Source organism: Ctenocephalides felis, unplaced genomic scaffold (assembly GCF_003426905.1).
Source record: "Ctenocephalides felis isolate EL2017-DRISC unplaced genomic scaffold, ASM342690v1 CF-g0.4_SCAFFOLD_01562, whole genome shotgun sequence".
NCBI lineage: Eukaryota > Metazoa > Arthropoda > Insecta > Siphonaptera > Pulicidae > Ctenocephalides > Ctenocephalides felis.
The window spans coordinates 1,984-18,197 of record NW_020537716.1 but is presented as its reverse complement, the minus strand read 5'-3'; the positions used below and the strand labels follow the sequence as shown (position 1 = coordinate 18,197).

General features: G+C 27.9%; 1 pseudogene; it reads right to left on the bottom strand.

The window, feature by feature from the left end:
• Nucleotides 1–391: 391 nt before the first annotated feature.
• LOC113372081 lies at nt 392–9,313 on the bottom strand (annotated as a pseudogene).
• Nucleotides 9,314–16,214: the final 6,901 nt, after the last annotated feature.

Sequence of the window (16,214 nt, the reverse complement as noted above, 5' to 3'; positions counted from 1 at the left end):
AATTTGGTATGTAAGCAATTGTAAGTTAGCATTCAATATATTTGCATGTTTGTAATCATATCAGCACATATATACATTTCATTTTTGTCTATATAGCACACGTTTACATATGCTTTGTAAAACTTTAACAAGAATGTTTTATATAATATTTTTCAATATTTTATGTTTGAAATATTGAGTGACACATTTGAGTTCATTTCAAAGGTTTATTTATATTGTCTATTTAATAGTGCATAAAGATATGTTTATATTGAAAATGTTTCAGATAAAAAGTTAAAAAGTAACTGTAGATTAATTATATACACCGACATTATTCTAAATTTGTAGTTATGCAAAAATAAAAGTTTATACTTATATTGGGTCCTTATTATTATTTTCTAAAACTAGTAATAAATTAATTGGCAAAGTAATTCACATGAATTCAAATATTGTTCAAATACCACATATTAGCTGTGTCGCATCATAACAGCAATATAATCGATGGCAAATACTTATTTTAAAATAAAATTAGTTTAAGTAAATCTAATGTGAGGGTTGTAACTAATGAATATGATATGCAGTCCTTTATAAAAATAATTATTTTACCAAAATACAACTATATTACACGTTTGTATCTTCTTGCTTTTCTTTATCCTTCGAGTGAACGAAATAGTCTTCTATTTCTTGCAATGTTTTGTCTTTAGTTTCTGGCAAGAAAAAGTATAATACTATAGTACCGAGAAGAGCGATGGTTCCGTATGTTAGAAACGTTCCATCTTGTCCGATGTTCAAAAACATAGCCGGTCCGGTTTTAACTACTACAAAAAATGCCAAAAAGGCCAGCGCAGATGCAATTCCGGAACCCAGGCCGCGCAACGCCGTTGGAAAAACTTCTCCTGTCATTGCCCATGGTAGAGGTACAATACCAACGCTGATGAAGCAAATATAACTTATTAAACTCAGCATTGGAATCCACGCTGCACCACCATTATTTCTGGTCAAATATAAATAGGCAGCCAAGACTAATAGCGAGAAAGATGTTCCAATTCCACTAATAACGGCCAGCGGCCTTCTGCCGAATCTTCTCAATAATATGCACGCTACGACTGACATAACAACACGCACAACGTCCACAATTCCCATAGCTAAATATTCATTAATACTAGGCCCCAAAGCATCGCGAATAATTGTCACTGAATAGAATGCGACGGCATTGACGCCTGAGAATTGGCACGTCAAGAAAAATATACAGATTATTATCAGTGGCTTCAAAAATGATGCTTTCTTTGCGTGTTGCCATTTATTCGTATTCGATTTGACCGAATGCGTTTGTAATAAAGTTTGCAATTCCAACAAAGACTCATCATCGCAGCCCCGAAGCCATCGAAAGGATCTTTCTGCTTGTAGAGGGTATCCATGGGATACAGCCAACTCGGACTTTCGGGGGCTATCGACATCATCAGATAGCACACAAATGGAAAGGCGGAACAAATGGCAGCCGTAAGGCGCCAATGCAAAAATGTACCCATTATATGGGCCAATAAAATGCCTAATGCTATAGCAAGGGACACAGCCGCTAGCAGGAATCCCCGGTAACGAGGCCCGCTCGTCTCGCCGATGTATACGGAACATGGTGGCCCGAGCAGACCCACACAAAGACCTAAAATATATTCAGGAAAAACATTTTTATGTTACGTACCTCTTGTTTGAAGCGAATTTATATAAATCAACTTATAATTATATGCTGGTCGTCACAAATAAGGATTTATAATTCGAATTAAAATATAAAGTGGGGTATATAAAATTTGATCAAATTCGCAAAAATTTCAATGAATTTTTCTTAAACTTGGATTATATTAGTAGAGATTTCAAGATTTTTTTGATGCAGTGTTTGTAAGCTTTAATCTATATTTTTTTTTCAAAAATTACGTAATTATTATGAAATATTTTCGTAATACATATTACGTAATAATCCACATTACTTAAAATGGGCGAAATTATTACTTATTAATCATACGTAAAAATGACATAAGTATGTAACTTTTCTTGCGTAAAAATTACATAAATATTACGGATTTTGGCCTAGCGGGTAGTGTATTTGATTAAAAAAAAATGACAATTCTTAGTTTGCCTTCGAAAAAAAGAAAACGACTGCAATTAGTGCCAGAAACGTAAATAATGTTTATCTGCTTATAATTTCTTATATCATACAAAAGTATGGTGCATTGAATTAGATGAGGTAGATCTAAAAAATACTTTTCTTATTAACACGTTTGCAATCAAAATGAAAGTTTAATATCTTTTCTTATAAATTAGACATAAGATAAACTTTTTACCTGTAAGAAACCTGCCGATTAATAAAGGCGCTATAGAGCTAGACATTGCTATGAGAGCCCAGCCGAGAACAAAAGGAACGCATAGCAGCAAATGGGTCGCTCGTCTTCCGTATCGCTCCATCAAAACTCCTGATATCAGACAACCCGCCGACATTGGCAAAGCTGCCACTGATGCTAAAATTAATCAAATATTTATTAAATAATTTTTTAGAAAATTATTTCTTTCAGTAGAGTAATGATTTTGAAATTTTATGAAAACTGTTTTCATAATTTCTCATACCAGACACACCTGTCTGACTGAGATATGAAAATAATATATATAAACATATAAATAAATAAAAAAATTATAAAAAAACGTTCAGTATGACTGAGAAAAAAAAGGCAAATAAGATCTAGAAAATACAAAGCTAAGGAAATGCCGTTTCTAAATATTATAATATGTATTATATATTTTTGAAATATTTATTAGCAGTCAAATAGTCAAAATAAATAAACTATTTATTCTGTGCATTTCGACACTGTATGTGTGTATATTTTTATTTTCATTTTTTTTTTTTATTTATTGTTTATTTGTTGACTTTGTATACATGTATATTAGTCATCATACATTTTATAATTAAATCTTTACACTTTTATTGTATTTGTATGTATGCATATAATAACTTTACAATGAATAAATTAAAATGTATAAAAATTTGAAGCTTATTGGAACAAGTTTAATTAACTTTCCGTTGGGTGAGATATAGTGAACACAAAAATATAAACAATTTCAAAGATTTTAAAGGTTTCTGAAAATTTCGGCATCGGATGTATGTATATGTGTGCTGATACAAATTTTCGTCGACGATTTCGTGAACACCCATCAACCGATTCGAATAAATAAAAAAAAATCGATTCGTATTGATGGGGCTGATTAGTTTTTGGCAAAGGCAGTACTAGCCATTTTGAAGACACAGGGTAAAATGTGAAAAAAAATGGTAATTCAGTTTTTGCTATAATCGGAGCATACGATTTGATTTTTTTTTTATTTGTATTAACGAAATGAAGAACTGATTTTTGGAAAGGTTTCGGATATCCAATAAAACAATAAAAAGGCACATCTGGCGAACAAAAATGATCATTAGACATATGCCCATCAAATTATCTCAGATATTTTATAAAGATTTTAATAATAAGTACAAATTTTGTCTATATTTCTATGGGATCCGTTCTAATTCTATCCGTTATACCGCAATGCGGCGCTTACGCGCTTCGATATTTCATCTCTTCACAGCGCCATTGCTTTGAAAAAAGGTTCAAAATTTTCAAAAAATTATAGAATATAAAAAATATTTAAAATTTTTCAAAAACGTCAAGTTTTATTAAAAAATTTCGAAATTCTCAACACATCTAATTTTTCTATTTTAATTTTTTTAAAAGCTTTTAAAAATTTTAAATCTACTACTACAAAAGTTCGAGCAATTTGCCTTAAGGCACTATGCCATGCACTAATTTTCCATTTTTTGCATTTTCAATTTCCTGCTGGATAATAATCTGCAGGACTGAAACCTGCCTTGCGATTGTTTTCGAACTTATCACCCTAAGAATCACCAGTACAAAAATTTTTAGGCTTTACAGGAACACCATTATGTAAAAGCCCGTTTTTTGGTTCATAGAACAGCTTGATTCCTATTTGGATAAAATTGAAAATAGAATTTCTAGGTAAAGAACTTATAAACGCTTTACAGAACATCAGGATTAATATATTATTAATTAATTTTATTTTTTATTTAAATAAAAAATGTTATTTTATTTTAAACGTTCGATATATAAAAATATATGTTATTAATTAAACAAATACATGTCTTAAAATGCCAATCTTACAATAATTTGATGATTAATTTAAAGGAAAAATTAAACGCGCTATACAAACAAATTTACTGAATACTTTCCATTCGATCGAAATCTTTTCACCTTTTGAAAAATATTTGCAATTCTGGTCAATATTATTAACAAATAGACGTATTTTAACTGTTGTTAGAAAGCTTCGATTAAATCCATTCATGATCTCGCATGAAAAGACAACTGAGTAAATAATGTGCATAATAAGACATCAATACTCGTAGTTTCATAAATGATTCACTGACCGGCACCGAGACCGAGCGTGATTAGTGCATACGAATGGCGCTATTATAATATTATAATACGATGAAAACATGCCATTATTAAAGCAAATAAAATATCTGCAACAATACATTGAGAAGTTCATTAATCGCCGATAAAGATTTGCTCTTGAAGTTTTGTTATTGTGGTTAGAAGAAAGCTTTCACTTTTGAAGTGACGCTCAAGGCAATTAAAATGCGGATGTAATGTCTTATAATGAAATTCACACATTTTGTTCTAAATTGCAAAGAACAGACATACATGATACGCAAGTTTATCAAAATTGTATCATATAAAAAGAATGAAAAAATTGTAAGATCAGTTTTAGCATTTATTCTTTCAAAATTATGAACTAATAACTTGATCCAATAAATCGCATCTAATAACTAGGGTAACTACTATCTATAATTAATGTGAATTGAAATAACTCATAGAATGTATTTAATGTTCTGATTGTTGTTATTAAAAAAAAAACAAAAAAAAAATCTTTTCCCAAAAGCAATCGTTTCGTCAACACAAGCAGAAACTTTTTTGAATCATTCAAATCGGATACTTAGTTCTTTCAAAAAACTGATATTTTTGCAAATTTAGCTCCCAATCTCCGAAATGACTGGACCTACCTTTGCCAAAACTCAATCACGTCTTCACCCCATCATTAAAAATTAACTGTTTTTAACATCCCGTAGGGTAAGTTATAGTAGTCGCAAAAAATCGAAAATGAAATTTTTTATATATCTTTACGTTTCAAAGGTTTTTGAACATTTCGGCATACATTAAAAAAAATGGATGTATGTGTATGTATATGTGTGTGTGTGTGCGGATACAAATTTTCGTCGACGATTGCGGGAACACCGATCAACCGATTTGAATTTTTTTTTAGCTTTATTTATTATTTTGTCAATCAAGACTTATAAAGACCGATTTGAATAATTCAAAAAACATTCGATTCGTATTGATAAGGAGACGTGCTGATTAGTTTTTGGCGAAAGCAGGTCTAGCCTTTCCGAAGATATGGGGCAAAAAGTGACAAAAACAGTAACTTAGTTTTATTTAGGAGAACGGAGCGTCCGATTTTAATAATTCAAAAAACATTTTATTTGTATTGACAAGATTAAATTTTTGGGAAGGCGGTTATGGACTCTCAATAAAATAAGTTAAAAAAATGACATTTGGCAGTCAAAAAGCTTTATTGATCAAATTATCAGATATTTTATAGAGATTTCAATAATGTCAACATATTTTGTGTATATTTTTTGGGTTCCGTACCAAGATTTTTAATTGCGGCACGGGAAGTTGCAGCAATTTGCCTTAAGCCACGATGCCATGCACCCACTAGTTGGATCATTCGAATCGGATGTTCCTTTCTTTCAAAAACACGATTTCTATTTTTTGAACCATTCAAATCGGTTGATCCGTACACATACATATATCAATCTTTTCTAATGCCAAAATGTTCAGAAACCCCCGAAGCGTAAAGATATGCAAAAATTTTCATTTTCTATTTTTTGACGATCACAATAACTTACAAACCATACGGGAAGTTAAAAATCTTTCAAAATAATTTTTTGGCATAGCAACCGTAAAGTGTATTAATTCGTCCATCATGAACTTTCGTAACCGTGATGATGTAATCGTAATGATAATGTAGTTGAATTGGTAATCTTTTTACTCAAATTAAAGCAGTGTATTTCAATATTATATTTGAACATGTAAGTTATATTTATACACGTAAATACTCACATTTATATAATATAAAATCATAATAATGTAAAAAAAAACATGAGGACGAACGAATTGCTCTTGAGTATGAATTGATTATTTGGTATGTTCATTAAACAATTCGAATGCCATAGAGAAAGTTCAACGAAAATGTTTGCAAATCAAAAAAAAATTGTTTTTAATTTTTGAACAGCAATCAGAACCTTACGTCCTATGAGCTGTTGGGCTGAAACTTCTTCTTGCTTAGTATTTTTTTTAGATGGTAACCCAATGGTTATTCCATTCATATTTGATGATTTTCGTTATTAGAATTAATCTAATAGGACTGACATTTCATTCGTGCAGCGATGCCGGGCTAAGGCTATTTTCACTTGGAAACATATTGCTATCTATAATAAGAAAATCGTTGTCACTGCTGCCTGATAACAGGCTGCTCGAAGTCGGTATCGAACCCGAGACCTCTGAAACAAGTCCCGTCGCTCTTAACCGCTTACATACGGGCGAGCCCAAATAAAAAATTAAGAATGTATAAAACTTATTCCGATTACAATATGCTCCTGAATAAATTTAACATTTTGTCTCGGCACACGTTGTTTTATTGATAGTATTTTATTATTATATAAACTTTGTGAATCTTTTGGCAGGTTAAACTCGCCTGGCATTTTGATTATCAAACTTATAATTAATAAATTAAATCGTATAAAAATTTGAAGCTTACAGGAACAATTTTAAATTTCGTTTTTTTGTATTTTCAAACTCCTGATGGATAAAAATGCCCATAATTGGAATCTGCCATGCAATGGTTTTCGTACTTAACACGCTAAGAATCACTACTACAAAAAAATTGTAACGATGGTATAGAATTCACTCAAAATCTTAACCAATTATCTTAAAATGCTTCTAGAACATTTTTACAAATTCACATATTTTTCAAGTATTACCAATTCCTAGGGAATATGATTTTTCAAAATTCACTTGTGGTAGTGCAAATATCTTCTAACTTTAACGAAACGTATAAGAACAATAAACCAAAAAATACAAATTTTTCTTAATTATAAAAGATACTACTATTCATATGAATAAAATAATTATTAGTCATCTGCAGAAATTATTCTTTCTTATATTCATTTTAGTTACGTATTACGTATAGTACTCTACTAATTGTAAACCCTTCTTGATCTATTCTATGGGACACAGTTTTTGTTTGTTTTTAACTAATTTCGAAATATTTATAATAAATCATATTTTAATTAATTGAAAATGCATTTTGAACTGGATTTTAAGCTTGAATAAAAGACTTAGTAATATATAATCGCGTAATATAAAATCTCGTGTAAATGTTGATTTCTTATTTAAAACAAATCAAGTTAATAAATAATTGCTTTTATACTAGTAGCAAATTGAGAGATAGCATTTTAATTATAATACTGTATAATCATGTTAGTGAGTATAATTATTATTATTATTTTTGTTATTATTACTATTATTATTTTATTATTATTATTATTATTATTATTATTATTATTATTATCTTACTATTTCTATTATTGTTATTTTGTTATATTTTATTATTTTCTAGTATTATTTTATTATTCTGAAATTTTATTTATATTATTTATTAATCTTATTTTATTATTATTTGCTTACATTTTACATTAAATCATATTACGGATATTATTTTCATGTAAATTTTATCTTTTGCTCTTTTATTTATTTAAATTTATATTATTATTTATCAATATTACCTAATGTTAATAAATTAGCAGTTGTAATAATTATTGAAATTAAAAAAAAAAAAAAAAAAAATGTTAGTGAGTATTGCATCAATTTTAGTAAGGCATTAACATTTATATTAATTATTATATCTTGTAAGTTTGAAATATTTCAAAGACAAATCTTTTAATCGTTTTTCTTGGTAAAGTCTATTATATATTTAACATGAAGCAATTCGGAAACAAAATTGCGACTGGAGACATGCTTAGATCTTAGAATTATAAAATAGGTTACTATATTGCAAATAAATATTTGAAGTAATATTTATTTTAATTAAAGAATATTTACCAATCCAGGACTCTTGTTCAGTGTCAATTTGAATAGGACTATCTGCGAGTTTTAGTTGGGGTAATAAAATCGCCGAATAACCTGATGTCATTCCAGCAGCTACAGTTGCCATTATGGGACCAGAAGCTGCCAGAACCTGATGTTCAAAAAGAATAATAAATTTATATTATCAGTCATTCAACATTATTTTGTATTAGATTATTGAATCATGATTCATGAAAATTTCTCTATTTTGATTATAATTACCAAAATGAACCATTTTAACACTAATATTTTCAATTCTAGTTGAACTATTTAGTTTTTACGTTGAACACTTTTGATTAATTTATCTATATTTATAAGTATGTCTAAAGCTAAAATTTATGAAGAAATAAATTTTGCAAGAATTGAAATCAACTGTATTGATTATGAACGATTACGTCGAAAGATATACATAGTTTCAAAACATCTCAAGTATGCAAATAATCAAATTTTGGATGATCTGATATATTTTATTAAAACGTGTTGCTCAATATCTGGAGACACTTTCAAATTTGCGAAACACTATGTTAATTACTTGTTTATGATAGATTGATAGATTTAGGTTTTATTTTAGGAAACATGAGATAATCAAAAATCTTCTCCTAAATTGGTTGACTTATTAAAATTGACAGAAAATCAAATAATAATAAATATATTTGAAAACTAAAAAGAAAGGATCAAACAGCATTGAATAAAACACCTCAGTGCTTCGATAATTTTATTGGATTTGGACGCAAGAAAGCTTCTGCTAAAATCAAAATACCATTGTTTTAATCACCAACAACATAATTTTTTATTTAATTATATATTTTTATTTAGTTTTGACGATCACGAAATACATTTGTCCTTATAAGTCATTGCAATATATTATTATCATCTAATATCTACATATTTCTACTATATAAATTTAGATTTGAAAATTATTGATCGTTTACCTGTCTGGTGAGTGGTGAGAATCGTTTTGGGGAGATGGTGCTTTCGATGAGTGTTTGTTGGGGTTCCAGTGGCTTTTGGGGTTCCGCCGCATTTGGGTCAGTGGAACAAATAACGATGGGAGGGTTGCCAACATCTTGGGGCGCGCTGGAGGGCCCTGAGGTACCCACTACATCATCGTTAGACACCATCTGAAAATAGATAAAAATAATTATTTTAAAACAATATCAATAGATAGTATTTAATAATGTAATAGATTAGCAGTCAAAGAAATTCAGCTTTAAGACAAATTTCTAAGAAGGGCAGGAAAATTAACCGATTAAAATTCAAAATTAATCGAAAACTTGTACCTAAAAAAACTGTTCAGATAATATTTTCAATTATTTAGGTAATTTAATTTTTATATATAAAATATTATAATTTTAGAGAAAACTGATTAAGATGAGCAGATTTTAGTAAAATTAATTATGAAAAATTAACGAAATTTTAAGCATTCTAAAAGTATAAAAATTTAATAAAATATGTTTGCACAAAATTTCAAATTCTAGAAATTATTCTGAATTTAAAAGATTTAAATAATTAATACACAGATAAGTATACTATAATACAAATTAGACTGCTTTAATAATTATATTGCATTTTTTTTCTAACAGAAATCAGAACTATTCCTAGTATTTTGTAAGCTGGTATGATATAATAGTTTATAAAATAGCACTATAAGGAGGCAACCCAGTGGTTAACCATTCTCTTTGTCATTTGTGAAAATAGCATTTTGGGGCATTTATCACATTACTTTTAGAAATATCTAAGAATAATGACAAAGAAAATGGTTAACCACTGGGTTGCCTCCTTATAATGTTATTTTATAAACTATTATATCATACCAGCAGTAGTGTTATCAGATCTCACTTGCAAATATAGATATAAACATGATTTCAATTAAAATTATGTTTAGATCTATATTTACAAGTGAGATCTGATAACACTACTGCTTGATATCTAGCTGTCCAAAATAAAAGCAAATAGAATTTGGAAACATGGAATCGCTAAGAACAAAATTTAGTATATTGAATAATTTAAAATTTGTTATATTGACATTAAATTATATAACAAGATACTAATATATATAGCATTAACGTTAATTAAGACGATTAATGAAATGACGTTATTATTAAATTAAATCGAAACTCACTTCCATATATCATCTAAACATATTATCGTTCCAAAATATAATATAATAGATTTTTTTTCTCATCAAGTAATGAAGAATAAGATATTTTAATGTTGTGCTCTCTAAGATTTTATTTATATCAAATTCATATTATCAACACCAAAATTAACTATAATAAATAATAAATATGTACAAGTATTTTATGTATTTTAAAACTGACCTTGCTATGTGGCTTGAATATTATAGAAATACAATTAATCACCATTTTGATCAGAGTTATTCAAGTAGTTAAAAAATATACTTTATTAACATAACCTTAAGATATAAATTATTTCTAGTACATTTTTATACAGAAATGCTAAAAATAGTCAATCTATCAATTTATTATAAATGAAAGGAATATGGAGAGCAAGTTTACTTCATAACTGTCACAGTTAAACTAGACCAAATATACACGAAGCGCATATATAATGATATAAGAAAATATTTTATGTAAATAGTAATTTGAAATATTTTTCAAAAGCGTTATTTGTCACATAGTTAAACAATAACGGTCTGGTAATAATACGAAGACAAGCATTGCAATTAATATTTTTCAATTTGTTTATTCTTCACCCAGAAAAAGAGAGCAGAATTTATTTTCGGTTTAATTTAGATTTATATCAATACATGGAAATGATTTTTGGGTGTTATATATATATATATATATATATATATATATATATATATATATATGTATATACTAGATGACCCGACAGACGTTGTCCTGTACCCACGCAACAATTCAAAAGTTCCAACTTTTTTCCAATATCCTATCCTATGATTTTTAATATCCTATAATCCTATATGGTGTCCTGTTTTTGTGATTCATTTATGGTCTTAGCATAAGCAGTATAAGAAATTCAGAAAAACTAATGTAGTTTTTGTTGTAAAATACTTTTTACCAGACAATATAATTGCTTCAATAATTTAGTCTATAATTTTCATAATCTCGTACGATATATTAGTTGCTCTTTGGCGTATATAATTTCTAAAGTACATTTTTCTTATTGATAATTCAATAAATATTATTGTTTATGTTCAAATCTTAGGTGAATTGATTTGTAAAATCTTGGTTATATGAGCACTCTTCAATCTAAGATCATAACGTAATAAATATTCCATATCCAATGCCAAACAAATGCATTTTTGACACATCAGACAAAATTCTAAAACATTTTTTTAATAAGTAGAAATATTTTTTGTATGTTTAAATAATTTAGTAAAGTGAAACAATGCATAAGTTTAAAACATTAATCTTTATGCAATTTTGGACTGATTGCATTATTTATTAAACTGAATTAGATAATTTCATTCATTTCATTTCATCGTTTTCAATGTTAAACAATGATAAGTGGTTTTCTGTAATTTTTACTATTTATTTCTACAGTATTACTATAGCTTTATCGTTCATTAAATCTTAAAAATTTCCTTTGACAAACTCTGAAAAGAATTAACAAAATCTGAATAACCGTCTAGAAGAAGTATCAAATCATACACCCGTACAGAAAAATTTTATTAACATATAATTTTCTCAATATTTAAAAAAAAATTCCTTTTTTTTTCTTGACAAAGTTATGTGTTGGGGCGGCTGGGTGTTTTTTGTATGATTTGATTTTATGAGTAATCGACCGTATTTAAGGACAGTATTTCAGTATTTCTACCCAAGCAAATGTTGAATTCACCATTTAATTTACTTTTCTTCCAGCTAACTGGTAAATTAACAAAATAATTGCTGAGCAAAAAAGAGTGGCACAACCGTACCCAGTCTTCAATTAATTTTCACTACGGCATAAAAATGATTGGAAAGACTAAAAATATAATAAGAAATAACATTTCTTTAAGAATGAAAAATAACAAATTAAAATCAGTATGATCTTCAAAGATAAACTATTGGTGATTCACTAATTTAGCAGATTAATTCTGCAAAAATTATAAAAACAATGGATGAATATCTAATGAATATGCATGAATAATTTAATAATGTTTTGTTCAATAATGGTAATCTTTGAGATGATTATTAATCATACTTTTTCTTGTGCTCTCTCATAAATAAATGTAAACAAGATATTGTAGGCTATTTATTTCAATACCATAATTCCATTAGCTGGTAGAATTACACCAAATTACACCAAATTTAGATTGCATCAAATTTACACAATGGAGTCAAATACTATATTTAATGTTATACCTACATCTATAAATAAAACTAAAAATCTATCAAGTTTAAAGTATATAAAAGATTCGACTAAAGAAAACGCTTTCCACTAATCAAAAATCCAAAACTAATCCAATTTGGTTTGTGATCAACCAAAAGATTCTGTCAATTCATCTACTTTGGCAATCAAACTTTTTTTTAAAAAACTTTAAATGCTTGTATATTGTTGGTAAAGGTTTGAATCAAAAAATTTTCACAAAATTGTAGCAAAATTATATTGCAATATTGTCCTATTATTTTTTCTACATTTATTAGGATATTAGGATTAGGATACATTCTTACGAATTAATTAGAACATGAAACACCGTTTACCTTGTACTAAAAGTTAGAAAAGCTTTTAGAAAATGCCTCCTTATCTATGCCAAATATAAAAAGCTTTCATAAAAAGAATACTTTTAAACGCCTTCCAATCTTTTCCAAATATAAAAGTCTTTTTAAAACCTGTTGGAAAAATGAACATTGTTTCACACTTTTGAAAATATCTCAACGCTCATCAGTATTTGTAACAGCCGGAAGAAGAAGTTTATAAATCGCTAAAAATCCAACTTGCTAATTTTATGTTTTTTTTCGGTGTGTCTAGTCATTCTGAATCGTTTGACACCAAAATTGGAAAAAATGAGTTTGTCAAAAACCGCTACCCCGGTATCATGCCATTTCCTTAAAATTAGCATACAAGTGCAATACTTTTTGTCAACGTTTTTGCCAAAATTTTACTTTTAGAAAGATGTTGGGAATTGCCTGATTTGGTTTTGGAAAGATCGGTCGAGCAGTTTCTTCGCAATTGAGTATCAATTTTTTTGACGATTTTAATGAAACTTTGCGTTTTGATCAAGTTCTTTTAACCAACATTCTAAAATATTATAGACTTGCAAATAGATTTATATAATAAAATTTATTATTGTTTGGAATAATGGACTGCGCTTTTGTAATCTTTTATTATAAGATGCCAAAGCTCAAATAAATCATAAATATTAATATACGCATATTAAAAAGTAAATTATTTACATATATCGGAAAATTCATTTAGGTGTACTACTTACTACTAGTACGATTACTACTAGTTACACGATTACATTTTGCCTCTACTTACTACTACTTAGTCTAAGTCCCGTGAAAACAATAACATATAAATGAAATTATATATGTTTGAAAATGTATAATGTTATGCAATGATTTGTTTTAAAAAATATATTAATTGATTAAGAAACCTCGTTTGGCAAAGGGACGTCCTTGGCGCCTGCCCAGGGCAATTAATTCTGTTCGAATTAGCAGACACCTTTGCACAAATCACTTTATTTATAATTTAAAATATCTAGAACAGCAGTCATTTCATTTCGACAGACTTTCTAGTAATATAAGAGCTGCTGTGAAGTTGAAAAATATTAATAAAATATAATAATGATGTATAAAAAATGACACGTTTTTTACATTATATTTTTTGAAATCTGATCTGCATATTTTTATATAAATTTAAGAAAAATCATTCACAATTTATTAGTTTATTAGATCAATATTCCAGAAATTATTCATAGAAACATTGTTTCTAAAATCATTCTAAGAAAATAATCTTATTTCGCGCAAAACATTTTTTTATCGTTGTTTATCAAAAAAGTAATTACGCAAAATGTAGATAAGCTGAACACATGATTCTGAGTCGAAAACTTGATTTTTTTTTTCAGATTTATAACAGTGAACTATTTTGCATGGTCACACCTCTCTGTAGAATTATTTACATTTGGCAAAAGATATGAATAACGTTTAATAACGTAATAATTAACGTTTTTAACGATTGAGATTGTTGTATGGTTCGTGGTTAGACGGCGAAGATAATTGTAAAAAGCGATTTAAATTGAATACAGATTCTGAGACGATGAATAATATGCATTCATAATATATTAAAACGAAAAAAATCTAAATTCATTATTTTACAATATAGTGAGTTGCTAATTAATTAATTCATAGTTAAATTATAAAAATTGTTTCAACCCTCTTTTGGTTCTTCTAGGGATAAACTGCCTGAATGATGACATGTATCAACTGTCGAAACATACTTTTTTAATGAAATTAATTTTAATTTGATTAATTGGCTGTTATGTATATGCAGTTTAGATACGAACAAACTTTTTTAAATATATAACTTATTTTAAACGCATCGAAAATTATGTATGTTGTACCTTGAAGCTTTTGGTTTGAAAATAGCTTGGATTACAAAAACATTTTATCATACTATATTTGTTGGTATATTTCTAATTAATGAAATATAAAAATTAATTCACTTAGCAATTCTACAATGAGAATTTGCCTTACATTTGCTATCACTATCACTATATTTATTGTTTTATTACTATCGTCTATTTAATAGATAAACATCGATAACTTAATGAGGCTTTGATTTGAGATCATAAAACTGTTGAATCCGCAACGGTAACAAATAATTAGTTGAATAATTAATAAATAACATTTGAATCAAGTAAATAAAATACTCTATAAAACGTAAAAGTAATATTAAAATGACATTTACGAGCTTTTCACTGCGGTTGTAGTTAATGTTTAGCTTTCATGGCGCCAAGAGGGTAATACCACACTGATTTCTCACAACGATTCTTACCAGGCCTCGCATTCCACGATGCAATTATTACCTGTGCCTTACTATCTAGGAATTAAATATAGATATATAATTAACAAAATTCCATGAAGATTAGGAGATTGATATTATAAACTTTTCACAAAAAAATTTAAAGTGGAGCAAGCTCTACTTGGTCTCCATAAAAATCCTCCATTTTTAATATTAATAAAAAGCTTCTTTTTTACTTATGTGTTATTTTCGATCAGTACTCACGGTTTATCCAAAATATAAAAACTTCCTAAACTTCGCGTCTTTCTTGTGCATATACAGAGAGATTGAAATTATATTAAAAGCTTTCTATTTAATATTAAATAGAAAGCTTAATTTTTATTTTTGTTATTTTCTGTCAGAAATAAGCAGTGGTGTTGTCGAGCCGGAACGCGCCGGAACGTCGTTCCGGCAAATCATTTTTGAGCCGGAACGCGTTTCGGCAAGAAAAAATATAAAAACATCGCTACATACAGAAAATGATTTAATAAGTAAATTTTATACGTTATTATTCAACTAATTTTTATTAAATGTTATTATTGTAATAAACATACATATATGTGCACAAAATGGGTTTTGTAATAATTTTTGTTTCTTTCCTTTTTGAACGGAACTGGAAAAACATGAAAACCGGTTTTAGAACCGGTTTTTAAATTTTAGCGTTCCGGCAAAAAAATATTAGCACAAAACCACTGGTTTTATCAAAGTCGTTTTTAATTTAGTAACAAATTGAGGTGTATGAACTTCTTATAGAAAAAATAATATTTATAAATTAAATCTTACATTCATTCGCATTTCTTATACGTTAACATCTACATCATAGGTTCCTATTCATGTATTTTTATAGCCTTACGTGTGCCTATACGTTACATTCTATACTACACGCCTTACATCTGTACCATACGCTATATTTCATTATATACTCTCAAATCCCTACATTGTATACCGAATACACCTAACCTATATCTACTATATATCCTA